At 34.8% G+C, this 1,677-nt stretch overlaps 1 pseudogene; it reads left to right on the plus strand.

Moving 5' to 3' along the window:
• The first annotated feature begins 1,102 nt into the window (after nt 1-1,102).
• On the plus strand, nt 1,103-1,220 carry LOC148512623 (5S ribosomal RNA; annotated as a pseudogene).
• The last annotated feature ends 457 nt before the right edge of the window (nt 1,221-1,677 follow it).

The raw sequence follows: 1,677 nt of genomic DNA on the forward strand, positions 1-1,677 counted from the left end.
GCTATTTACTTGCATACTGACACAGCAGGACCCTTGTTATCTAGGACCTGTCTTTATTATACAATAACCGGTTTATGTGTGATTTCTTTAGTGTCACTTGCTGATCACAACTTCAATAATATCTGTACACATATACCAGAGATCAATTGTCAATTCTGTCCATCTATACATTATGAACTCTGTCTCTGTCATATTTACATTGTCACTTGTCAATTGATACTTTCACTGACTGGCTGTGACTTTAATCTCCTATATACTTTTTTGTGAATGCCGTCTTCTAAGCCAGCTCACAGCATATTTTCGTCGCAATCTCTCTCATTTCACAGTGGAGAGACATGGTGTATTATATTTTTTTTATTATATCACCACTTTCTATATTGCAGTCAGTTTGATTTATAAATTACTTCTTTACTTTTTTTCCTTTCACTGGTGGATCTAATTACGTCAATTGTTTGATTGATGTATGCATAATAGCACTTCTCTGCCGGAATTTGATATGTGTGTATATACACAGAATATGTGACTTTCATTCTGCATATATGATTTTTTCACAAAGGATTTCTTTGACCAAACTACAAATGTATGTTGTTCTCAGTAATGTTTACAGTGATAGCGAGTGACAATTCTTCATATTCTCTGATGATCTGAGGAGACACCTGTTGTGTTATTCTTGCTTATTACACCAATTATAAATGTCAGTTGCTGACATATATCTCCTCATTTAGTTGGTATATACAAATACTGTTCCCAGTTTGATTATGTTACTATAGTTTATTACAAGATATTCTGTCGGACTAACTTTATATGTCCTCTATGCAGCTTCAATTGTATGCATAAAAATTTATGGTTTACCTCTTTATTGAATAAGGGGGTTTATAAATCTATAACATTATTTGTACAATAAATCTGGTGATATCTTTTTGACTTATCTATTATACATGTGGTACAAATCTATCTTATCTATTATACATGTGGAACAAATAAAGTTTGCTTGTGCATTCTTTTTTTGGAAGCTGTTATTTATCAACAAATGGACTATTAATTTTATTAGTCCTACATATATATTGCTATGATCTGGTAATTGTGCAATTCTCCCTATAATACCTACAGCCATACATTACGTGATTGCCCAATCTCGTCTGATCTTGGAAGCTAAACTGTATTTGGCCTGGTCAGTACCTGGTAGGGTGACCTCCAGGGAATACCAGGTGCTGTAGTTTAAGAGATATATATTTGGGAGTGGTTCTGCACACGGCCAAGCAATACTATAGTTTATACTATTAATCAAACACATCCAATTTTTGAGTGTGTAATGAATTACAAATTCGCCTTCAGATGTTTTAATTTATTGATGATAGATATTAATCTGTGATTGCTGTATGGTTGGTTTATGATTAATTAACTCTTAAAAAATAGTTCTGTGTAGAATCTCCTTTTCTTTCCTTGTACTGCTCTGAAGACCTGGAACTGGAACCAGTGAGGAACTCAGAAACTGAGAGTCAGGATTAGTAATACAGTTTACTGGCACCTCAGTGTACAGACCATATACTGCACACTGAACCCTAGCCCTGGAACCAGCACACTTCTCTGTCAGTCAGCACAATTGTATAACCCAGAGGTTCCCAAATGCAGTCCTCAAGGCTCCCCAACATTTCAGGTTTTAGAGATATCCATGGT

Source organism: Taudactylus pleione, unplaced genomic scaffold (genome assembly GCF_031769625.1).
Source record: "Taudactylus pleione unplaced genomic scaffold, aTauple2 ptg000279l, whole genome shotgun sequence".
Lineage (NCBI taxonomy): Eukaryota > Metazoa > Chordata > Amphibia > Anura > Myobatrachidae > Taudactylus > Taudactylus pleione.